The sequence below is a fragment of the Pseudophryne corroboree genome, chromosome 1 (genome assembly GCF_028390025.1).
Source record: "Pseudophryne corroboree isolate aPseCor3 chromosome 1, aPseCor3.hap2, whole genome shotgun sequence".
In the NCBI taxonomy this organism is placed as follows: Eukaryota; Metazoa; Chordata; class Amphibia; order Anura; family Myobatrachidae; genus Pseudophryne; species Pseudophryne corroboree.
The window spans coordinates 1020999673-1021026531 of NC_086444.1; the positions used below are offsets into that span (position 1 = coordinate 1020999673).

Genomic DNA, 26859 nt, shown 5'->3' on the forward strand with positions numbered 1-26859 from the left:
GCAAACATAGTTTCGCAGGTGTAGACTGACCACGTAGGTGAGACAATGGAGTCAGGGTTCTCTAGGGGTTGCTGCTGAACTCCTGTTCCTACTGCAGCATCATGTTCCTGTACTTGGGGCTCATCCATCTAGTCTCTGGAGTACCTAGTACAGGGAACGTAACAGACTGGAATTTCAGATTTTGCTATTGAAACCAATTTTTTATTGAAAAATTCCCTTCTCCTAAGTGTCCTGTTCAGATGATGCACGTCAACCTTCCACTCCAAGGGATCTTGAAGAGTAGTGGGAACAAAAGTCAATCCTTTTGCCAAAAGACAGTGTTTTATATCAGTGATCGGTGTTAATGATAGGTTAAATACTAATTCTCTCAGGGTTGAGGTGGTCTTGGAGCATAAGATCCTTTGGTTCTGCCCCTTCTTTCTCGTCCTCTTGTGTGGCCTGCCATTGGTGTGCAGTTGGAGCAGGTATGTACCCCTAAAGGGAGTGAACCCAAAGGAAGCTGGTCATCAGTTGCGGACATGTGAGAGGATGTATATTCAGAGTCACTGGCCGAGGTGCTACTATCCTGTCGCTCCTTCCATCTACATGGCAGCTGTCGTCTGAATGGTTGTCTAAACTCCTGAGTTGGTCTCGCACTCCCCAGCCATGGATATACCTGTTGTTGTTCATAGTTCTTCTTGACTTTGGTTAATTTATCTTGTTTAAATCGTATCAGAATATGATGGTATTGATCCATTTGTGCTGTCAGTTTATTGATCCAATCAGTCTGTTTGTCCTGGCAAAGGACCTGTTTATGTTGTAATTCAAAAGCCGTTAGTTGTTCCTTGACAAGATTAATTTCTCTAGTGGATTCCTCCACCACCAGCAATAACAGGTCCATAGAGCATTTATTAAGGACCGCAACCCATCAATGGCAGAATTTAACATTATATCTACCTATCATCGGTGAATTGCATATCCTAAAACCTTGTGGGATCAAATTACTCTGGTAGTAATCAGAGAGTGAGATCGCATCGTATTCATATTCACACTCTCTTTGTTTCATTCTCAACCAGGATTGAACAGTTCATCATTGGAACTCTTAACGGGCTCATCCTCCATACTCTGTTCCACCAATATGGCCTTGGCCTCCACATCCGAAAAATTTAAATGCTCACTGGTGTCCAATAACTTCAGAGCTATATCCAAATGTGTCTCAGCTTCCAACATCCTTATTTCTGGATATACTTGTCAAGGTGAAGGAATAAGGTCCACCTCACAGTAGTTGATCACCACTGAACATATACAGTTTATAAACATCAGCAAAATACAAAATGTTGTAAAAGATGTCCTGGTCCAGTATATATAACAAAACAGTAGGGGGTGCCTTGGTAAGGAACTACTCACTTACTGGATGAATATCCTGTGAGTCAGTCCCAATAGCATAAAGTCCAGTGAAGCCTGGCACTCCTAATGCCACTTGTGCAAATTGCTGAGGTGCCCTCTGAGTGATAAAGAATCACAATGCAAAAGTAGTGTGGTGTGACGGCGGCACTCATCAGGCTCAATACTAGTCAATTATAGCTGTATTGATTTATTCAGCATGGTAGCCAACATGTTTCGGGGATGTACCCCGTCCTCAGGGCCAGACAGAAGTGAGACACAATAAACCAAACCAACATACTGTATACACAAGACACAAGTGGACATTAATGGCTAATCATACTCACCTGCTCAACGCCGTATCCGCCCGCCAGCCTGCTGCTTCTACTTCCACGTCACAGTCAATGACATCAGGGAGCGTCCAGCCGCATGACTGTCTCCATGGAAACCGCTTCCGCCCACCTCCAGCAGTGCCCACGGGATCTCCAAGTGCCCCAGACTGCGGCCGTCCATCACGATCTGCGTCTGCACTTGTGTCGCTGCTCTATGACGTGCAGGCGCAGCGTGTAGCAGGAACTTCACCATGGTAACCAGAACCGCACAGGACCAGTGGTTTCAATGGATCTGTTAATGATACATCACAAAATACATAAATACATGACGGGCAATAAAGGACCCTGAAACGTTGCGCAAGTCATTGTTGTTGAAGTGCTTCTTTTTAGTAGTCCATGGAGTGCCGCTGAATTGTATATATATATATATATATATATATATATATATATGTCAACACCTGCAGATGAGGGAATGTGAGCAAGATGAATATGTGTAGTACACTATTAGCACTACTGTTATATCATGTACATTATTCCATTGTGTGAGTTTTACTGCAGCTGTGGTCATAACCAATGTAATCAGTCGAATGTGAGTTAACCGTACAGGTGGGAGGCAATCAATTTGCCATCTGACAAGATCCCGGCAGTCAGGATACTGACGTCGGGATCCCACCATCCCGAATACCGTCTCTCAGGGGCTATTCCCACTTCTGTGTGTCCATGACGCCCATAGAGTGGGAATAGATCCTGTGCCGAGCCCAGCAAGACTCCGTGCCCACAGCGGAGACTTTTAGAGCTTACCCCGCTGCCGGCATTCTGGTAGGTGGGATGCCGATGTTAGGATACTGACAGCCAGCATCCCGTCTGCCGAGAATACATATGTATTCCGTACAGACAGCATCAACTTTTACACAAATACTCTGACTTGGTATTAGGAGCATAGGGTGTTATTCAGAGTTGTTAGCAAAACAATTGGGCAAAACCATGTTGCACTGCCAGTGGGGCAGATGTAACATGTGCAGAGAGATTTATATTTGGGTGTGTGTATTATTGTTTCTGTGCAGGGTAAATACTGGCTGCTTTATTTATACACTGCAATTTAGTTTTCAGTTTGAACACTTTTAACTAGAGATGTGCACCGTAAATTTTTCGGGTTTTGTGTTTTGGTTTTGGATTAGGTTCCGCGGCCGTGTTTTGGATTCGGACGCGTTTTGGCAAAACCTCCCTTACATTTTTTTGTCGGATTCGGGTGAGTTTTGGATTCGGGTGTTTTTTTTTCAAAAGACCTTCAAAAACAGCTTAAATCATAGAATTTGGGGGTAATTTTGTTCCTATAGTATTATTAACCTCAATAACCATAATTTCCAGTCTATTCTGAACACCTCACACCTCACAATACTATTTTTAGTAATACAATTTGCACCGAGGTCGCTGGATGACTAAGCTAAGCGACCCAAGAGGGCGGCACAAACACCTGGCCCATCTAGGAGTTGCACTACAGTGTCAGACAGGATGGCACTTTAAAAAAATTGGCCCTAAACAGCACATGATGCAAAAAAAAGAGAAAAAGAGGTGCACTGTGGTCGCTGGACGGCTAAGCTAAGTGACACAAACACCTCAATATCACAGGAATTATTTGTTCTAATCAATAGTATTATTGTCCAAATCACTGGAAGAAAATGACAAAATCACAGGAATTATTAGTTCTAATCAATGGTATTATTGGTCCAAATCACTGGAAGATAACGACAAAATCACAGGAATTATTCGTTCTTATCAATGGTATTATTGGTCCAAATCACTTGAAGAAAATGACAAAATCACAGGAATTATTCGTTCTAATCAATGGTATTATTGGTCCAAATCACTTGAAGAAAATGACAAAATCACAGGAATTATTCGTTCTAATCAATGGTATTATTGGTCCAAATCACTGGAAGAAAATGAAAAAATCACAGGAATTATTTGTTCTAATCAATGGTATTATTGGTCCAAATCACTGGAAGAAAATGACAAAATCACTGGAATCATTTGGCAAGATCACTGTAATTAATAATTAATTATAAATCACTGATATTAATTGGTAAAATCTCGCTATCGCCTGCCTAGAGAAGTGGAATCTAGATAGGATTTTGTACCGGAGACACAATAACTTCATCAATTGTCTAAATCCCAGTGCACTAATGGCGGAAAACGGGTGCACGTCTAACAGCGCACTGATTATACTGAGAACTGATTATACTGATCAATCACTGATTATACTGAGCACTGATTTTACTGAGCACTGATGAAACTACGGAGAAATGACACTGAGCAGCGAGAACAGCACTGGACTATTGTACTGTAGTATACTGGTCACCACAATGCTGCACTGTACTACTATATACTGCTCACAACAATGCAGCACAGATATGGATACTTGAAGTGACACGGAGCTGCAAGATACAGCAATGGCCTACTGTACTGTACAACTATATACTGTTGGTCACCAAAATGCTGCACTGTACTACTATATATACTGCTCACAACAATGTAGCACAGATATGGATACTTGCAGTGACACAGAGCTGCAAGACACAGCAATGGCCTACTGTACTGTACAACTATATACTGTTGGTCACCAAAATGCTGCACTGTACTACTATATATACTGCTCACAACAATACAGCACAGATATGGATACTTGCAGTGACACGGAGCTGCAAGATACAGCAATGGCCTACTGTACTGTACAACTATATACTGTTGGTCACCAAAATGCTGAACTGTACTACTATATATACTGGTCACAACAATGCAGCACAGATATGGATACTTGCAGTGACATGGAGCTGCAAGATACAGCAATGGCCTACTGTACTGTACAACTATATACTGTTGGTCACCAAAATGCTGCACTGTACTACTATATATATTGCTCACAACAATGCAGCACAGATATGGATACTTGCAGTGACATGGAGCTGCAAGATACAGCAATGGCCTACTGTACTGTACAACTATATACTGTTGGTCACCAAAATGCTGAACTGTACTACTATATATACTGGTCACAACAATGCAGCACAGATATGGATACTTGCAGTGACATGGAGCTGCAAGATACAGCAATGGCCTACTGTACTGTACAACTATATACTGTTGGTCACCAAATTGCTGCACTGTACTACTATATATACTGGTCACATCAATGCAGCACAGATATGGATGCTTGCAGTGACACGGAGCTGCAAGATACAGCAATGGCCTACTGTACTGTACTATACTGGTGGTCACTAAAATGCTGCACTGTACTACTATATAGCATACTGGTCACACAATAATGCAGCAGATATTGAGCACTGAACAGGATACTGTCTAGAACTGAATCTGACACGGAGCTGCAAGATACAGCAATGGCCTACTGTACTGTACTACTATTATATACTTGTGGTCCCCACAATGCAGCACACTGAGCACAGATATTTTAAGCACACTGAGCACAGATATGGAGCTTTTCAGGGAGAGAACGTAGCCACGTCCTCTCCGTTCAATCTCAATGCATGAGTGAAAATGGCGGCGACGCGCGGCTCTTTATATGGAATACGAATCTTGCGAGAATCCGAGAAGCGGGATGATGACGTTCGGCCTCGTTCAGGTTAACTGAGCAAGGTGGGAAGATCCGAGGTTGCTTTGGACCATGAAAAACAAGTTAGGAGGGGTTCGGATCTCGATGAACCGAACCCACTCATCTCTACTTTTAACCCAAATCTACCTCTCTCTTCACATATTACATCTGCCTCACCTGCAGTGCAGCATGGTTTTGCCCAGTTGTTAACTTTTTTGGTTTGCTAACAACTCTGAATAACCCCCATAGACCATGTTGTGTGTCTGTCTTGCTGAGCTGTGTAAACGTACTTCAACTGTACTTGTCGTACTGCTAGAATAGCTCCATAATAAGCATGAACACCATATGGTGATTTACAGAAAGACAGTTTTTTGATTCATGCAGTAACAGTATTGTAGCAAAAGAGCAGATATTCATACAGTATATACACATATTAATTGGTGGTTCATCATATACTTTATCCATTGTGTAATACAGGTTGAGTATCCCATTTCCAAATATTCCGAAATACAGAATATTCCGAAATACGCAATTTTTTGAGTGAGAGTGAGATAGTGAAACCTTTGTTTTCTGATGGCTCAAATGACACAAACTTTGTTTAATACATGAAGTTATTAAAAATATTGTATTAAATGACCTTCAGGCTGTGTGTATAAGGTGTATATGAAACATAAATGCATTATGTGCTTATATTTAGGTCCCATCACCATGATATCTCATTATGGTATGCAATTATTCCAAAATACGGACAAATCTGATATCCAAAATACTTCTGGTCCCAAGCATTTTGGAAATGGGATACTCAACCTGTAGCTGTAAAGGGATGTAGTTATCCGGTCCCTATACCAACGCCTGCATCCCGCCAACTCAAAATCCTGACAGCCAGCATGCCGACTAACAGGGACTATTTCCACTTGTGTGGGAATAAAACCCGTGGCAGGCCAGCTCGCCACAGAGCCCCCAAGGTGCTTCATTGCGCTTGCCACCCCCTCCCTCCCCGCCGGCATTCTAAGCCCTGGGATCACCCATACCCAACCCACTGTAACTAGCCAAGCACCATATACAGTATGTATTATAAGTGTCTTAATAAGTGAACATATTTGAGAAGGCTTTAGTGGAATTAATTGTATTTGAGAACTGTAGTATCACTGCACATTGGTTTGAAGAAGTTGCACTGTATCATGAACAGTATGTGTTATGTAGTGCTCTAATAAGCAGGGGCATTTTAGGAGAGTAGAAGTCCCATGTAAAGTCCCTATGCAGGCAGTCCCACTAATGCTGGTGCTTGTGCTGAGTACACTTTGTTACTGTGTTACTGAGGGGCAGATTTATTAAGCCTGGAAAAGTGATACAGTGGAAGGCGATAGTGTACCAGCCAGTCAGCTCCTAACTGCCATGTTACATGCTGGGTTGGAAAAATGACAGATAGGAGCTGACTGGCTGGGGCTTTATCACCTTCCATTTTATCACTTCACCAGGCTTAATTAATCTACCCCTGAGTCTACTGTTTATACACATATCCCCAGAAAAATGTCCAGAAGCCTTCCAACCTACCTACATAGCACTGAAGCCCCACCTCTAAACAACACCCAGTAACCAATCAACCCTGCAACACAAAACACCCCTTAACTGCCAAATACTAGTTTCGATAGGTTGACTCAGTCTTGGGATTTAAAATCCTCCATGTACTGCATATAAAATTCCTTCTGTAATTTTAAATGCCCTAATGGCTGATAACAGTCCACTTGTCCAAGCATCTAACAAACTCCACTTATCAAATATACTGTAACTACGCAGGAGATATAAATGGCAATTAAAATGGTGAGTTTTATTTGATACATTTTAAAATTAATGAATTTGGTGGCAAATAATAGCCGGAGCTCAGTATCGTCACTGCTACCATTCTTTCTTGTCAAAAGATGCTCTTAGTAGGGTAACAAAGCCACCACCGTGTTCGACCTGAAAAACTACCCTAACAGCATTCAGTAAGTACTCTATAATTAAAACAAACTTTCATCTGTGAGGTGAATCTTATTAAGGCTATACAGATGGGCATTCTTAAAAATAAACAAATGTTATCACCCAACTTCAGAATTCAACAGGATTTAACTGAACTGACCTTCTTCTGTACTAAATCAAATGTTACGCCACTCTGGCAGCAATGTCACATATGCCTAGGAATTAAATCAAATCAGATGACAGAAGGCAATAGTCAAGTCATATTTAATAGTAAATAAAAAAATCAGAGAACTGTGATCTCTGCTAGGTTGTTACCACCCAAGTGACTAATCTGCAATATACTGTAGGACAGCCAAACAACAGGAATAATCAACATTTCAAATCTAATTAATTTATTTTCTGGGGGTTGGTGTTGTAACTTGACCTCAATCAAAAAGATAAAAACCTTTCAGAAATCCAGAAAGTATTAAGTTGCTATTTTCTTTTTAAAATTAAGTTATAGTTTGGTGGTCAGGTAAAAAAATCTCTCAATGTTTGCTACTTTGCGGTGATGTTCAGAGAAGTTAGGACACAAAACAATAAACATAAAGTTAACAAAATCTAATGTTATACTTATAAACATTACATTTCCTAATTAAACGTACAGTATCTCTGAAGCCAACAAACAGAATCAAGAGATGAAGATATCCCTATACAACATCCACTCAAGGCCTACCTCAACAAATGATAGAGGCCACTGCCAGTCTATCCAAGATGATTTGTAGGCCTGCAAAATTTTAGGAGTAATAGACTGATGAGGTACAGTAATCCCTACATGCCCAACTATATTAGCTGCCAATCTTAAGAAGGGCATTACTCACCAACAAAATTTGATTTAGGTGCTATCTCTCTAAACTTGAGGCAATTAAATCAAGAGAATGTACAGTATCAGCAAAATTGTTCTTACTACCCAGTAGCTGCATGTCTTAAAAACAAAGTATGCAAGTTAAATTAACAAGCACAATCTGCAGCAACTACTGGTTTGCTGGAAGTGAATATGCCCATTGCTTATTAAACATTTGTATCACACTGAAACTATCACACCTTGGCCAGGATGTAATGAAGTCCGAGCTTGGCGGCCGTGCAGGATGCCAGCCGAACTCGAACAATTTTTTTAAAGGAGCAGTCATGTATAAGGCATGGTTTAGCTGGCATCCTGCACAGCCACCAAACTCGTACTTCATTTCATCCCACCCAAACAGATCACATTTTAGTTCCTCAAACTCCTACCATTATAATAGGGAAGAAATCAAGCAAAGAAGATTTGTGCTCATACCAATGTTACTTGCCAGATCAAAGGACCGCAGAGCAAGCCCCATGAAGATAAGCCCCAAAATCCAAGGAGCCAGCCTCATTATCGAACAACTGAAATTACAAGTTGAACAGCAGCAGAGACAGTCAAATACAAATCTTTTGAACTTAGAAAACTTCCCAATTAAGGAGATACTGGGCTAGATGCAACATCACTTGGAAAGTGATAAAATAGAGAGTGAAAAAGTGGCAGCCAATCAGGTCCTAACTACCATGTCACATGCTGTGTTTGAAAAATGGCAGTTAGGAGCTGATTGGCTGGTACTTTTTCACTCTCCATTTTATCACTTTCCAAACGATGATGCATCTGGCCTCCTGTCTGATATTTGTTAAAGAGCAAACAAAATAATGTGATCTATAAACACCAACCATAGGTGTCTTCAGCTTCCTACAAAAAATCCTTTCCATGGCTGTCAACCTAGATGTAAAATTGATAAGTACCCCTTAAGACTACACCAGGCACAAAGTGGTGCTAAGCAATGGGAACACTTAACTCTGTGAACAATGCCTGGACCAAAAAGAGCATATGAGCACCATAAAGGTATCCATCAAGACCCACTAATAAAAATAATAATCTAGATACACCACGCTACTCTCACCAGTGCCGTTACATATAATCCAATGCAAAAAGGTGTTAAACCTCTCCTCTCACAGGAAAGAAAGGATGTATGGGCAATAACCAAAAGAAAATACAATTGAGAATGCGCTTTTCAAATCCAATGTAGATTTTATTAATTTTTTATATATTATATATAAATATGCATTTACCTATCACAATTATATATATTGCCGGCCGGCCACATAAAAAACCCCTTTGGCTATCAAAATAAAAATTATATATGTGTATGATTAAAACATATATATCGCTAACAAAGTGTATAAAACTTCCTTTTACTCTCTAAACATATAAACACATATAAAAACATCTGTATAATTATAGTAAACAAGTATACAAATCTTATATACTTATATGTATTGCACTGGGATCTATTACTCATAAACCCCACATATATCTAATCACCTTTTCAGGTATATATATGATAAAGAAATCTGCTCAAGTCCATGCATCCATGAATCAAGTTAGCAACTTGTTGCAAAGCATGTAATTAGTAGCAATTTGTTGAGCAAAGCCATGCATCCATAGTCAGATTAGTAACTGTAGCAAAGCATGTGATTAATAGCAATCTGTTGAACACAGCCTTTCTCACAGCTGAGCAGTACCGTTTTTTTTATCATATATATACCTGAAAAGGTGATTAGATATATGTGGGGTTTATGAGTAATAGATCCCAGTGCAATACATATAAGTATATAAGATTTGTATACTTGTTTACTATAATTATACAGCTGTGTTTATATGTTTAGAGAGTAAAAGGAAGTTTTATACACTTTGTTAGAGATATATAGGTTTTAATCATACATATACATAATTTTTATTTTGATAGCCAAAGGGGTTTTTTATGTGGCCGGCCGGCAATATATATAATTGTGATAGGTAAATGCATATTTATATATAATATATAAAAAATTAACAAAATCTACATTGGATTTGAAAAGCGCATTCTCAATTGTGTTTTTTCAGTTCAGTATAAGGGGTAAATGACCAATTACCCCTGAGAAAGCTGCTTTCAAATCCTCCAATTACGGCGCCAGGAATATTGTGGTTTGTTTGCAACAACCAAAAAGGCTTACTCTACATTAACCTACAATAGAAGGACTCTGATCAAAAAAATACCTCCCTAAAACTCATGATGTCATCAAAAAAACTGATACCCCAACCTACTGATAAAACAGATGCTGGATTAAGCAATATTTTCCCGGAGCTACAGTATCTAAAGCGACCACACTCACAAATGAAATACAGTAAATAAATTAAAAAGGAGGCATAACATAAGGCCCAAACCGTTTTCATCTGCTTCTCCTTAAGAGTCCTAGGAATTCTAAAGTCCATTGCAAATGTTTTAATTTAACCATCTTCACAACCCCATCTGCCAGAAGAATAAAACTGTTAGCAAAACCCTTTCTCAAGTTTTCCACTTCCACAGGTATTATGATAACAACTTATCCATGGCACCCACATCTACCAGATGTGGAGCTCTACTTTGCAACTTCAACCACTGTTGTCTGTCTGACTGCAGGTCCTCCCCCTTTGTTTGTCCACTGGACTCATGTCTAAATAACCGGCCCATGAATACATAGCAGTAAGCCAGTTATTCTAGGACTTGTATGCATCCTGCCACAGCACTCCGGAACCTGGAGATAACTTACCAGGTCCAGCTGAGTTGGTCTCCTGGTCGACAGCAGCAGTGAGCAGGGAGTCCCAGACACCAGCTGCTGTTGTCTACTACTCTCCCCCTTTGATGTCTTCCTGCTTCTGTCTCGTTGCTCAGCACAGGATTTAAAGGGCCAGGTGTGCCAAAGTGTAACGGCACACTGGGGACAAAATTGAATTCCACTCTTCTAAAATGCTCTGAGCAGTTTTCAGTGCCAGAGTATAAGCTCCTAAACCATACTCCAGCATTAGCCTTGTGCTACTCATGCTCACCATGTAATCTACGTTCCTGGTTTCTATTTCCTGTGCTATTCCGGATTTCTGCCTTTCGTGTTCCATTCAAGGCTTTTGTTCCATTCCTTGTACATGTCACTCTTTTCCTTTATATGTTCCTGCCGATTGGCTCCACTGCTATATTCTGTTACAGTGTCTGCACGCCATTCACCATATTCCAGTATCTGCACCAGTGCATACCAGCCGCCATACCTGGGATCCCAGACAGAGGGCTGCAACCTGAATATTGGGTGCATCTAAGTTCAAACCTCCTTGCAGGGGTCCCTGGTGAATAAATACCACCTGCACAATAGACTCTGTGCCTCTGTCCAGGATCTCTGCCAATCCCAAGGTATGGGTTTGCATCCACTATCCATTTGTGATTTTGTGACACATCCTCACAATACCTCACATTGTCTTGGCTACAGATAAGTCCTTCTTAGTCCCCTCCTACTTTATCCACACCCAGATTCTTATTCACATAGAAGTGCATTATTTTTACAATGAACAACATCCCCTTGAACCTCCAATGATGACAGACTATTTCCCTGAAAATCCCTGCAGATGGACGACCAGAATGTCCAGTAGAAGTAGAAAACTTTCTACTGGAAATCTCCATACCCATCCCCCACGGTGCCTATTGTACCAACAAGCTATACAATTGAAATCCCTTACCACTAAGCTTTCTAGAAGATGTGCTAAGGTGCTACAAACCAACATTAATAGCTGAGTCACACTCACTGGATGTTCTGGGACCAGCACCACCTGACAAAGCACACACAATCCAAGAGTTGCTCACCAGACTCATCCTAGAAAACTGAAAAACAGGAAACCTTGTGCTGTACATTATCACTTAGTTCAACAACAAAAATACAGGTGCAGCTTGCTGGAACCTATGAAAGGCAATGCTCTGGGAACACCAGATGTCTCAGACCAACCGACAGCTATTTGTTCATAAAGCCTGAATAAACTGTACATCCAAAGATATGGGACCTGTTTCAGAGATTTATGCAATTGCACAGCCAATGAGACTTTGTATCAAGTCTGCATACATCTCTGAATTAAGTTCATGATACGATCTTGAATCACCTACCACCTGTCCCACAACTGATGCAGGGCCAGCGCGATCACTAACACTGCTCTGCAGGACTGTAATTATTGTTAGATCATGAGGATATGCACTTTTTTCACATAGTAATGAATGAATGGAGTGTAGAAAAATCATGTATATAATCTACAACACTATGAAAATCCACCATTTCTATGTGTCAAAGTAAGTTATCATGATGTAGAATTACCTTAAAATTAACCATACTTACATCACATTCATCAATGTTCTGACATGGAATGTATGTCAAGAACTGAAGGTTTTAGATAATTATACACTTGTAAAAGTCCTCTAAGCCTTGAAGCATTAACATATTTTTATTCAGTAATAATATTAAAAAAAAAACTTTTCAGTGGAAGGCAGGCAACATTTAGCCTGGGAAATAAAGCACCAATAAGTGATCTCAGCTTGTCTACCAGTGCGCTGCAATTGAAAATGGGGCATAAAAAGATGTACAGATCATGGTGTCAACACAGTTTAGTAAAATGCAAGATCTACCAGCTTCTGATACCGTTCAGTTTTGGATAAAAGCTTACATTGCCTTAATAAAGACTTAATATTAAGTACCAAAAATTAAATATATTTATTAAAATTGTTATATCATAAAACTCAAAAGTGGAAAAAAATATATTCAATATTAATCCATATAATCAAATTACTATAAAACTAATTAATATGAGCAGTATTCATTAATGATCCACAAACAGATATCGAGAGTTGTATAAACAATATGGGCCTTATTCAGAGCTGATAGCAACCCATGCAATCGCTCTGAAGACCGTGGTTTTGGCATCTGCGCATGGGCACCAGCCATCATGTGCACACACAGGCTATCATGATGCAATCACATCCCAGAAGGATTCCATCGCATCATGATTGACAGGCGATGGGCGTCCAGGGGCGGCAATGCAGCATTGAAGGGGAGGGGGGCTGGAAATGCAGTCATGTCATGGCCATTTTCTGGACCGGCCGATGACGTTGCCTGCGCATCCTGAATGTGGACACATGGCGGCAGTGCTCCTGCCTATGCAGTCAGGTTTTATAAGCAGGGGTCAACTTCTATTCAATTGATTTGCTATCGCATCGTAGGGTGGCACAACAAATGCTGAATGGCCTTGCCCTGTGTTTGGTGGCCCCCAGCATGTGAGTGCTGTTTATGGTCGCAAAATTTGCTGTGAGAGCAAAATCTGCGACCATCTCTGAATATCTCCCTATGTACTGTGTGTGCAAAAATATCAAATACTTAGGATTTGATATTAAATGGACTTATACATATAAAACAAGCCATGAATAAACACAATTATTAGAAACAGTATACAGTATTATTCCTATATCAAGCAGCAGCAGTAGCAGCGGTGGGTATGGTTAGTCAGCAAGGCCCAATTATTGTTGTTAGCACCAAGTAAATGTATGTAGTTTCAAAGTGTTTGTAAAGATATTTATATAAGTACTGTACGACATGGACCTTGGAACTCATGTTCCTAGTTAGAAACATAGAAACATAGAATTTGATGGCAGATAAGAACCACTTGGTCCATCTAGTCTGCCCCTTTTTTTTATCCTTTAGGCAATCTCAACCCTTTTTGAACCTTAATTCTTTGTAAGGATATTCATATGCCTTTCCCAAGCATGTTTAAATTGCTCTACAGTCTTAGCCTATACCACCTCTGATGGGAGGCTATTCCACTTATCCACTACCCTTTCTGTGAAGTAATTTTTCCTTACATTTCCCCTGAACCTCCCCCCTCCAGTCTCAGTGTATGTCCTTGAGTTCTAATACTTCTCTTCCTTTGAAGAATGTTTCCCTCCTGAACTTTGTTAAGAGTCAGACCCTTGATATATTTGAAAGTTTCTATCATGTCCCCCCTTTCCCTTCTCTCCTCCAAAGTCTACATGTTAAGAACTTTCAGCCTATCCGGGTAAGTTTTGTGATGTAGGCCATGCACCATTTTAGTTGCCCTTCTTTGTACACTGTCTAATGTATTTATATCTTTTAACCTCCTGTAGTCTACACAGAACCTGTTACCACCACACTTCTTTGGGACCAGTACCACTGGGGCAGCCCAAGAACTGTGAGACTTCTGTATAACACCTAGGCATAACATAAGATCAATCTCGTTTTTCATTGCTTCCAGCACTTCCAGGGAAGCACGATAGGCTGGCTGTTTGAGGGGAGTATGATCACCTGTGTTCACACTATGGGTAACTAATGCCCCTTTTCCACTAGCTTTTTTAAACATGGGTAAATGCGTGGGGGCTCGCATTTACCCGTGTTTTTCCCTAGTGGAAATGGGTCTCCCGGCAAATTCCCGGACCAAGTGATCCGGAAATCCTACCATGGTAGCTAGCCGGGTTGAACACGTGTTCAACCCGGCTAGCTGTCTAGTGTGAACAGGAGCCGTGTCGAGGCGACACGGCTCCCATTCACAGTGCATAGGGAGGGCGGCACTGGGAGATCATGTGATCTCCCAGCGCCGCCCCTGCCGCGTCACTAGCGCGTCACCAACCCGGCAATTGCCGGGTTGGTGAGCGCTGTCTGCAGGGGGCTGTAGTGTAGTTTACTTAAAGAGTACATACTGTATATAATACTATTGTACATAAACTTCACAAATACTGGGATCTTAAGATACTGTATGTGCAGCTCTGCATAGTACATAAAGTGTATATTTTTTTTGATGTATTGTAGACGTAAATTGTGTAAAAGATGCAAATCCTAAATCGACCCCCTATTGTGTATAAATTGGGCTTTATGTACTAAGCACACTGTATCTTTCATATGGAGTGCACTGAACTCTTTTCAATTTCATATAAATCCAATCACAGGCAGCTATAGACCAGGCAAATAACTGCATTTTAGGAGCCTTTAAAAAGAAAACCTTACACTAAAATATTTAGCTACATCTTTTTTTTACAGTATTTTAAGTTCACCTTTACTTTGACAGATATCTTTTATTTTATCCAGACAACTACAGTACCTGTTTTTATTCATTACTTGGTGATTAATTTGGGATTCCTGAGGAAACCCTTCTAAGCAAACAGAAAGTATCTATTAGTTTGACCCTTCAGTTTATTGTGTGAATGTGAAGGTTCAGAAGATTATATAATGTGTCATGAATCCAAATGTGTTCATATTTGAGGATGCATGAGTGACTATTCTGTACTTAACAGCTTTAACTAAGCCATATTCCTAATTTAACCTTTTTGACTTTACGCTGTAATTTCAATGAGTGACTGATTTTTTTTTACATGATCTTTAATAATATTCTTTTGCGATACTTTCTTTATAAATTAATGAAGTACAACTTTTATAGAAGAACAAAATTCATTTTTACATTTTACATATGACATACTGTCTTCTGGAATCTAATTAAAACTTCCTCTTTATCCCTTAGGTGTAAGATGACTCTGCAGAGATGTGCTCTTAATTAATGTACAGAGCCTTTAAGTCCCACCTCTCAACACTAATGATTGACATTCAAGGAAACATAAATTACACTAATTGAGATTTACGTTCATACAGCTGGTTTATATCTAACCCATCAGAGAAGGTAAGTGAACAAAACAGTTCATCCTTTGAGAGCAAGAAAACTGTTAATTGTTATATTTCATTTGTATCACCCTCTATTAGAGCAATTGCACATGTTGTATTAAAATTTCCAGTAAGAACAGTAATGTGTTTTTTAACCTTATAATACAAGTTTTTATTGTTATTTATACTTTTAGACTTTCACTACAAATCTTAAGATGCAGTAGCAATTTAAAGTTATTTTTTGTCAGGTTTTATATGAACTAGCAACATGATCTGCGATGGAATGTAATATTAGGGCCATAAATGTAAGGTATGGTAAATGTAAGGTAACTAGTAGCAAGACAAAGCCCTATTTAATTTTCTAACTCCCACTTGCCTTCATCAATTTGCGCATCATCTATAGTATTTTGCATACATGAGCAAAATGTTTTTGCAAATTATGTGGTTTTATGAATTCGTAAAGGGGGAGCTACAGAAGTTTCTATATTAACATCAAAATAATTTTGCAATTCATGAAACAATTATCAAATACCATATAACATTGATGAAATATACAAATGTACCCTTAATATTTATTTTTAAAGCCTTTGTTGATAGTGTGTGGGATGAACGAGTGTGATGCGCTTAAAAAAAATAAAAATTCTGGATCGCTGGGATTTCTGGTTTTGGCTGCAGTTTGAGTTGTGCTTCAGCAACAAGAGGTCACACATGCACCCATATAGGGACATCAACACATGACTTCACCTGTAAGATACATTTATTATGTAGACATAATGTTGTACAAAGTGTTTAAAAACTTGCTAACCTGTATACCATGGGAAACAAATAAGGAATAATAATCACATCTCTTTAAGAATCAGACAAAGTATCATAAAACACTGAGGGACAGATGTACAGTTGGACACATTGGGGTTTATTTACTAATATTCGTGTTTTTGCCGTTTTTAAGGGTGTTTGAACTCGAATGGCATCGGGTGCATTTTACTGCAACTTTTTGAATCCTGATACGGTTATTCACTAAGCTGCCGAGTTTTGCACATTCGTTTTTTCCGATGTCGATGTGATTCGTAATATCAGGCAGTGTTTTACGGGAGTGATGAGTAAAACACTGCCTGGCAAAACACAAGGAATCCCGGCCGGATCTGTGAGATCCGTGCAGGGCTTCATTGTGTTCCTTAAAAAATTGTTTAAAGTCTTAAAAAATTGCGTGGGGTCCCCCCTCCTAAGCACAACCAGCCTCGGGCTCTTTGAGCCGGTCCTGATTGAAAAAATATGGGGGAAAAAATGACAGGGGTTCCCCCATATTTAATCAACCAGCACCGGGCTCTGCGCCTGGTCCTGATTCCAAAAATACGGGGGACAAAAAGCGTAGGGGTCCCCCGTATTTTTAAAACCAGCACTGGGCTCCACTGGTGGGAACTTTGCGGTCAGCGGTGAGGTTACTTTTGGTCAACCGCTGACCGCAAAGTTCCCACCATTGGCTACAATAGAGCGCATAGGCGCTACATTGTATCACTGCCGTGTGCTGCCTGACAGACACTACAGGAGCACACAGCCAATAAGGAGGGTGCCATGACGTGGCGCTCCCTGATTGGCTGAAGGGACCCTCTTTGACAGGAGTCAGGGGGGGTCCTGGCAGTCGGGGAAAGGGGTCCCATGTGTAAACATGGGACCCCTTTCAGTGCGTGGTCGGGTTTCCGTTTTATTTTTTTGCCAAGTACGTGAATTATTCTAAGGTCGGATTCTACCCTGGATTATGTGAGTATATTTTTTAACACAGGTACCCCTAGGATTCTACATGGAAAAGAGGACCGAGCCTCGTGGGAACATAGGTAAGTATGTATGTATGGAGGTGTGCATGTATGTAATAAACTTATACTGTCACAGTGTGTGTGTCCTGTTTTTTTGGGGGTATTTTTTAGTAGTAGTACTACAGGTACCAGCGGGCCCGGTTTTCCACCGCATGCCGGTACTTGTGGTTCTCCAAGTACCAGCTTGCGGGGGAGGCTTGCTGGGACTTGTAGTACTGCTACTAAAAACAATATTCGGAATTTTACACAAGGCTATCAGCCCCCCATCTGCCGCCCCTTGGATGGGGGGGACAGCCTTGGGCTTCTCCTCTGGCCCTTGGGTGGCTGGAGGGGGGGGACCCCTTGATTAAAGGGGTCCCCACTCCTCCAGGGTACCCCGGCCAGGGATGACTAGTTGGGTATGTAATGCCAGGGCCGCAGGGACCAGTATAAAAGTGTCCCCCGGCTGTGGCATTATGTACCTGGCTAGTGGAGCCCGGTGCTGGTTTTAAAAATATGGGGGACCCCTACGCTTTTTGTCCCCCATATTTTTGGAACCAGGACCAGAAGCAGAGCCTGGTGCTGGTTGAATAAATATGGGGGAACCCCTGTCATTTTTCCCCCCATATTTTTTTAACCAGGACCGGCTCAAAGAGCCTGAGGCTGGTTATGCTTAGGAGGGGGGACCCCACGCAATTTTTTTTACAGATTTAACACTAAGCAGACCCTTTCCCATAGATAACCATGCACGGATCTCACTGATCCGTGCATGGTTATCCAAACTCGACTGGAAAAAGCAGGTCTATTTTTTTGCTGCTTTTTTTAACGAATCGAAAAAAAACAGACCCGCACTTGAGCACTCAGAAACTAACACCCAAATACGAATGAATAGTGAATGCCCGTATTCTATGAAATAACAGCCACGTTTGACCGATGGTCTATTCATTCGTATTTTGGAACGTTGTCATTCAAACCATTATGAATAGACCAGACACTGCCGAGATTGGTGCTTAGTGAATTCCCAGATTGGGACTTAGAAAAAAAAACACAAATCGGCCAAACTCTGATTTTTAGTAAATACTGGCCATTAAGTGGCAAATACTGTATGCAGACATAAAATGCTCCAGATATTTTTATGCAGTTTCCAGAGCTGGAAGTATGTCAAGTTGTGTCCATCTCTGTAAGGGCAGCATATGTGATAGTTATATAGACAGTAAACAGTAGCATGTGTGCCAGGTTGGAACAAAGAGAACGCCATAGTAGATGTGTCTGGTTCAGTGCTGGATCTTTTTCAGTTTTTAAAGGGACAAATTGGAGGGGAAGGGGCCCCAAACCAGAATCTCACCTAGGGACCCATGAGGTCTTAATCAAGTTCTGGATGCCACACTGCTGCTGGGAATGTGGCTGCTGGCAGCGGAGGCTAGAGACTAGCAAAATTGGTTCCCATGCTGTCCAGAGGCATTTCAGTTGGGCAGGAAGGACCTGTGCTGCTGTTGCTGCCTCATACAGGTGCAAGGGGAGAAGGCAAACACAGCAGGTACAGCCAGAGTGGGAGTGCTGAAAACAGGTGGGGGGTCCCCCCTTTCTTAAGTGCCCCGGGCCTCCTGAAGACTTAGCCTTGCATAGTTTATAGTGCATCAGGTAACATTTCAAATACATGGTCTAATGCAAGCTTTGTGTATGAATAATGCTATAAAAAACACAATAATGTGTATAAAAATAAAAAAATATACTCAACACACATACTTAATGTTAATTAATAAAACAGTAAACATTTTATATTTCTTTATCGATATAAAGAGATTTTAATCAAATCCAAAGTTCAATTAGAGTCCCACAAATATAATTAGTCAAAGAATCCAGTGTCTGTCAAATTTCTGTGGCCACAGATGTAGTTGTTAGTATTGATACAATGTTAATAAATATTTAGTAGTTACTACTCTCCAAATCCAGGATTCATGATGATTCCAGAAATTATAGATATATCATAAAAGCATGCAGGAATTAAGATGAAACAATATAGGATATACTGTATGCTCTTGTCTCAATAGCACACATTTTGGTTATTAAAATGTATTACATCTCAGCAGTCGACAGATCCTATAGTGTAGCTTGAACGTAGGAGAGTTCAGACGGGATCAGTACGTAATCCCGCTGGACGGGATCCTGGCGGTCGAAATCCCGACGCCGGAATCCCGACCACACAATCCCGACAGGGGTGGCGAGCGGAACGCAGCCCCTTGCGGGCTCGCCACGCTGCGGGCACGGTGCCTCGCTACGCTCGGCACACTATTATATTCTCCCTCTATGGGTGTCGTGGACACCCATAGAGGGAGAATATGTCGGGATTGTGGCGATCGGGATTCCGGCGTCGGTATTTCGACCGCCAGGATCCCGTCCAGTGGAATGTTGACCGCATCCCCTTCAGACCTATGTGATTAATGTCAAGGCCAATAGAAAATCCTAAACCACTCCAAAGTACCTTCTTAATATGAGCAGTTAGTATATGCAAAACAGTCACAAAATATCTTTCACACAGAAGGATCACTGTTCCTCTAGAATAATATACAAATATATTTATTAATCATAACAATACACCCAATAACAATACTGTAGCTAAGACAACAATAGTTTCTGGCAAAAATAATGTTCTTCAAAATAACATTATTTAGCTCCACCATCTTGTTTATTCCATGGATCACTAAAGACTGTACCTGGGAGATGCAGAATGATTCTCTTCTACATAACATGTAATGCCTGTATGTATCCACCTCTCTGTACAAGCCTTGCTTAATGTACAAGCAAGTTCTAGCACTAAAACTACTGTACAAAATAAGAAGCTTATCTTTGGGGTTAAATCAAATGCATTGCTATGCACATAAATTAAATAGTTAAAACCACACCCATCTGTGGTTCTTAAATGGGATGTAGTCATTTACAGTGTCACAATGTTGACACCTCAAGGAGTGATTGGAAAATCACTAGGAGAGTGCAGCAGTTAGGCAAGATGAACTGCTATAATCGGGAGGAGATGTGGGTTAGACGGTCGTTGAGTAGGTGATGGCTGTAATAAATATCCAAGAGAAGGGGGCTGTGAGAACAGGAGGGAAGAGAGCCCTGCTCCAAGGAGCTTACAATCTAGCGGGGAGACAGACAGGTCACATGAGGTGTGAGCAAGGTAGGGGGCCTGAGGGCAGGAAGTAAGCAGGGTAGAGATGACCAAGGCATGAGGCAGGGGACGGTTAGAGCAACCTCAAGACATGGTAATGAGATGGAAGGGTATGCTTTGATGAACTGTGAGATTTCAGTGCTCGTTTGAAGCTTTGCAAGGTTGGGTAGAGTCTAATAGAGTGAGGGAGCTGGTTCCAGTGAAAGGGGGCAGCATTGGTGAAGTCTTAGATTTGAGAGTGAGATGATAATAATACTTACCGGAATCAGTGGCATAACTTCATCCCAGTTGCCCGGAGGCAAGATAAAATGCTGTACCCAACACCCCCTTTTCCCCCGGAAAAACTAACTAGTATTTAAACTGACTCCTGTATACCTGCCACCACATCACTGACCCCTCTATACACTACATTAAATCACTGACACCTCTATATCCTAAACTATTGACCCATTTACACCCTACACTAAATTATTGACCACATTGTAGTTAAAAACAGACACACACACATTGGCATTGATAGAAAATAAAGCACAAAGGCCACGCACATACAGTAAGCCCCTGCAGGAAAATAATAAAACACAGTGGCACTGATAGAAAAATAATATAGCACATAGGCCACCACAGTGTAAATAATAAAACACATTGGCTTCACATGAAAAATAACAAACACAATGGTGCTGAAAATGAAAACATACAAACTCAATGATCACACTGTGTCAAAGCCTCAGGTTGTGGCATCCCTCACGTGGCTGCTTGGCAGGTCTTTCTGGGCGCACTAAAGGGAATGGCATCTCTATGCTCCGTGCCCTCATTTTTATCACACTCCACCATGATAAGTGTGTGACCCAAGGGAGAGGCAGTGGGTGATTTAGAGGATGATGGGGAGGAGCAGTGGACAACAGGGAGAGGTGACTGGGAGAAACAGTGGGAGACAGAGAGGCAGTGGGTGACGTAGAAAAGGTGACAGGGAGAGGCAGTGTGTGAGAGGGAAACGTAGAGGATGATGGGGAGTTCTTAATGCATGGGAGAGGCAGGTGGTAAGGCAGTGGGTGATGGAGAGAGACAGTGGGAGACAGATAGGCAATGGGTGATGCCAGGGAAAGGGTGACAGGGGGATGCTGTGGATAACACAAGGGAGAGGCAGTGGATGATGTAGAGGATGATGGGGAGAATCATTGCATGACAGGAAAAGGCTGACAAGTGAGATATAGGTGATGTGGAGAGATGGTTAAAGACAGAGGGGCATTGGATGACAGGAAGTGGGATACTGGGAGAGGCAGTGGTTCACTCCGCTGAGAAGATGAAAGACAGTGAGAGAGAGGCTGTCAGACAGTTTTTCTGCTAGGTTGAGGTGCAGGAAGAAGGGGACATCGGGAGCAGTTAGAGGGGTGTCAGGGGCATAGAGAACATTCAGGAGAAATAGGGAGCAGTGAGAGGGCATGGGAAGCAGTCAGAAAACAAAGGGAGTAGTCAGAGGGCATAGGGAGCAGTCAGAGTGCATAGGAAGTAGTCAGGGGGCATAGTGGGCAGTCAGGGGGTATAGTGGGCAGTCAGGGGGCATAGGGAGCAGTTAGAGGGCATAGGGAGCAGTCAGAGAGCATAGGGAGCAGTTGGGGGCATAGGGAGCAGTTGGGGGCATAGGGAGCAATCAGGGGCATAGGAAGCAGTCAGTGTGGTATGCCTAAGACATAGAGAGCAGTCATGGGGCATAGGAAGGAGTCACAGGCCAGCAGGTGACTGGTCTGGAGTGCAGTATTTTGCAGAACATGAGGATGGACCTGTAACCAGCAGGTGTACATCAGGCAAGCAGATACAATAACTGACCTGAAGCAGCAGCGCCTGCCCCGGTGACCCCAGCTTCCTGTGTCCCATGCTAAGCTTCCTGTAACATCCAGTCCCTGAGGAAAGCCCTGTGGTGCACAGCAGCACGGAATCCCTTGTCTGACATCCGGGGTTAGAGGAACCAGGCTGGCCCATAGGGGTACAGAGGAAACCACCGGTGGGCCCTACTGCCTGAGTGCCCACCCTCTCCTCTGTGGATCAGGTTTTAGACTGTACTCTTGAATTACACTGCACATGACTATAGTGTATACATTACAGTGTATTGCTGTTATTAATCTACAACATTATCATGCATGCACTAGCATTACTTACTATATTTATGTATAAAGGATCCCAACTCATACAAACAGTGTTAGCCAAGCCTCTGTGGTGGATGGCCACACCCCTAAGCATGGTCCCCTATCTTACATCCCCTGGTGGGCCCTTCATGCCCCAGTCCGATGCTGAGAGGAACTCTTTCAGACTGAGCAGTGGCCGCTGGTCCCAGGGGAGTTGCCAACCACCTGGAAGTGCATAGGAAGCTGCTGGAGCCGGCATCGGCAATGTGCATGGGAGCCGGCTCATTTGGCTGCGGAGAGCTTATCATTCATTTAAAAATAAAAAAATCCTCCCTGCTGCTGACTGCCAGCTGAAGTCTACGGCCGGCTAATCTGGGGACTCCTTTTATTTTAAAAGACAGGGGCTGTCACAACAGCACACAGCTCATCCGAAAGTCACAGATGGAGTGCAGAGGGTTGGAGATGTTGTGGATAGAATGGCGCTCTACCTCCGCTTTGTGAGTGATGCATATTGAGTAACTGGCAGGAAGAGCATGGTCAGGAGACAGTGTTGGAGCCAGGTGTCCCCTTCAGGGCTGGAGCCCAGCGGCAACAGGCTCCGTTGCCTCCAGGAGTTCCGCCCCTGAACGGAATAATGGAGGATCAGAAGTCTCACCCAGAATTGATGGTCACATGACTGCTGGGACCCAGAAGTGGCACTTAAACTGCTGCAGCCATCAGAAGCAGATGAGTCACCACTGAGCCACCAGGGTCAATACTATCTTTTGACATTCTAGCATGTCGACATTTTATCATTCACTACGTGATGAATGTCAATGTTGACACTCTTATGACTGTCGACATATCATACTACACCTTTCTTAAACAAGCTGTAACATACTCTGGTAAGAAAAGGGTTCATTTTATTACAACTAATTTTTTACAGTAGCTGACGTAGTCTCACAACTCCCGATAGGTTAGATGTGCCCTTATAAACTAGAGTGTGCACAATATCCTACTTTAATACAATATTAAATATTACTTCTGTGTTCTAATGCAAGTTTGTGCTCTAGAGAAAAATAAACAGTGAGAATGAAAAAAAAGTTTTTTTTTTTCCAATTTCAGTTACAGTTCTTATGACAAAATACATGTGTCAAGTAATCAGGTAGATGACTTGTAACTCCAATATCTAAGTTATTACTTGGAAGACAAATTAGAAGTAATAATATATAATTAGGTTTTCTCCTCAATTTATATTTTATAAGAGTTTTCTGTTTTCAGTCACTTTTTATTAAATCCAATCTTAACATAACATGAGTTATCTCACAAAAAGTGTCTGTTTTTGATAGCATAATGAAAGTGTTTTTTTCAAAAGAATATTACTTAGTTCAACTTCGACTTGTTTTGTAATTAGTGTTGCTGTAGTAATTTGACTTGTTAAATATCTTCAGATATCTACAAGGATATCTGAATATATTTTTTTGCAGTTCTCAATACTATACCTACTCATTACACATATTTACCAAGACACGTCTATTTACTGTCAAAGGAAATCATACAAAGGAACACCATGTAGATTCATTTGATTTCTACATACTGTACTTGCTTCTCAGGTGCATGCGCAATGTGGGCCTAATTCATGTTTGTACACAAAAACCAATGTTAACGCAACAGAGCGATTATTGGATGACTTCACATGTGCTGTGATCGCAATGTGCCAAGGCACGGCTTTGATCTTGCTCGGAATGAAGATTTCATGGAAAAGTTATTGGCAGGTAATGACTGTTGGGCGGAATTAATTGTGAATGGTTGGAAAAATGCAGGCATGTCTTGTCTGAGTTCGGGCATGTATCCGCTTTCAGCTGCGATCATGCACATACAGTAAAATGGCACCTGCGTCACTACTGCTGTGTCCATTCTGCGTAGTGTGGCAGGAATCAGATAGACCAGAGTAATATCAAAGATACGTTTAATTTTTACAACAGGCAGTTACACAAGCTGATACAGGATTCACAGGTCAGTTACAGCAAAGCAGAGTTCACACAGTTTTCAAAATACACAAACACAAGTTCTTCAGTGGACCCTAAGGTCCACGACCACTAACAGTAGCCACCCCCTGGCCTATCACCTGGGCAGATTGTCCAAAACCAGGAGCAATGCTTTTTGTGTCTGAAACCCTTTTAGCGCAGTCTGATCAATGTCTGCAATTACCTGCTTTTCAGCCCTGGCTTACAGCAATACTTAGCCTGTATTTTCTGCTGCCGCAGTCTTCCACTTCTAAACTAATGTCTCATTTGTGCTGTCACTGTCACAGTAGCCATAGGTCAACCGTTAGACCCAACATTCTTCAATTTTGTGTATAGGCTTCAAATGTGTACACAGCTGTGAATGAGTTTGCCGTTGGGCATCTTTTAATTTCTGGGCGTCAGCTTCACTTGCTACCATTAGCAGCTCCATAGCCTAGACAATCGTAATTGCAATTGCATTTGCATACAAACATAATTTAGGCCCTGCAAACGGCGATGCATTTATATAATAGCTTTATATGATAAAATGTGATAGATATTGAGGTGGATACTGGTGAATTTAGTAAAGAAACTACAGGAATCATCCCAAACCAATAAAACTGGACCGAACAATAAGGGAAAACAAATCATCTGCAGTACCATTTATGACCACATTCTAGTTTTTATCTTATTTAAAGTTAAAAAATATTACATATAGAACATTATTCAGATGCAGAAACTGATCCAGTTGCTACTGCATCTTTTGGTGGTCACCCGCCTCTGACTATATGCAAATACTGTGTCACAACTGAGGGCTGGTGGCGGTAGCTGGAGGCCTCAGTTGCAGGAATGGGAATGCCTTGAGGAAGATACTGTGGGTATCGAAACGCGTTGGCAAGGAAGGTGAACAGACAGAGGGATTCCTATCTAGGATTTGGAGGTCGAACTTCAGGGACGCCTGTTGGCCCCCCAGTCCATGCTCATATTGTCTACTTCTTGGAGTGGACAACACCATCTGGTAGGAGTCCCAGCTTCTGTATTTTAGGATTACATCTTGTTGTGATTTTAACAGAGTGGGTTCATATATTTGTCCCACAAGATTTTATAAAAATAAAATGCTGTAAGGTTTTACACTATGGAGGCTTTTCTTTTCTTCATTATATAACTGTGGAAGTGAAAAGCCCACATACCATTTGAAGAAGACCAGACAGACCTCACGGTGATATCCGCTCCTCCAAAGCTTTATTGTCTACTTACGGTAGACCATCAGAAGGGGTACGAGTCATCACCTCAATATTTGATATTGTTTTCATTCATTACCATATTACGCTATGTTTATTTTTGTTCTTTTGAGGTATTGAGTATCACTGATCTATGTGAACCTCAAGAAGGAAAAGAACCGGTTCTGTTTGGGCCATTTACTTGAGGAGTTGTGCGCTTTTCGTGTGGTGGTATTGTTCCATTGTATTGCCTCAGTTGCAGGGGCTGATGGGTACGTGAACTTAGGAGGTAAGAGAGGACTCCTAGACATGTGCTGAGATTGTAGTACCAATTGCCCGAAGGCGTAACCACGACAACAGGAGGTATCTTTGAGGGTTTTTATTAAATCATAAAAGTCATGAATGTGCAACCAAACAAATAGATGTCACAAAGGTATCCGGACTCCAGGTCGACAACAAAAAGGTCGACACACCTTGGGTCGACGCCAATTGGTCGACACACCTTAGGTCGACATGGACAAAAGGTCGACAGGAACAAGGTCGACACGGAAAAAGGTCGACATGAGTTTTTCACAATTTTTTCTTTTTTGGAACCTTTTCATACTTAACGATCCATGTGGACTACGATTGGAACGGTAATCTGTGCCGAGCGAAGCGAAGGCACCATGCCCGAAGCATGGCGAGCGAAGCGAGCCATGCGAGGGGACGCGGTGCACTAATTGGGGTTCCTGGTCACTCTACGAAGAAAATGACACACAAAAAACAAAAAACTCATGTCGACCT

At 41.6% G+C, this 26859-nt stretch overlaps 1 long non-coding RNA gene across 4 annotated transcripts in view; it reads left to right on the forward strand.

Annotated features, from left to right (window-relative positions):
- Positions 1 to 15805, forward strand: part of LOC134983737 (uncharacterized) — a 1747570-nt gene extending 1731765 nt beyond the window's left edge. For all 4 annotated transcript variants that reach the window (XR_010191680.1, XR_010191685.1, XR_010191689.1 and 1 more), the window contains exon 9: positions 15656 to 15805. This is a non-coding gene — a long non-coding RNA (uncharacterized LOC134983737). The remainder of the gene's footprint in view (positions 1 to 15655) is intronic.
- Positions 15806 to 26859: the final 11054 nt, after the last annotated feature.